We start from the raw sequence: 292 nt of genomic DNA, 5'->3' as shown, positions 1-292 counted from the left end.
GGCGGTGTCAGTGGGACGCGAGGGTGAACCAGCCCGTTCACGTAGAACGGCGTGTAGCTGGTAGATGAATGCACTGCATTGTCCAGCGCAAACTCTACGAGTGGCAACATGGCACTATAGCGCCTCGCCGTCTCAGTGCAGACGCTTCGAAGAACGTCTTCGATGACGCGATTCACCCTTTGGATTTAACCATCGGTCTGCGGATAATCCGCTGTCAAAATATCCAACTTGCCTAGCACCTTAAAGATAGTCGACCAAAATTGTCTCGTGAAACGGGGGATTCTATCAGAAG

Source organism: Plasmopara halstedii (assembly GCF_900000015.1).
Source record: "Plasmopara halstedii genome assembly, contig: Scaffold_3120, whole genome shotgun sequence".
Classification (NCBI taxonomy): Eukaryota; Oomycota; class Peronosporomycetes; order Peronosporales; family Peronosporaceae; genus Plasmopara; species Plasmopara halstedii.
This window is presented reverse-complemented; position numbering follows the sequence as displayed.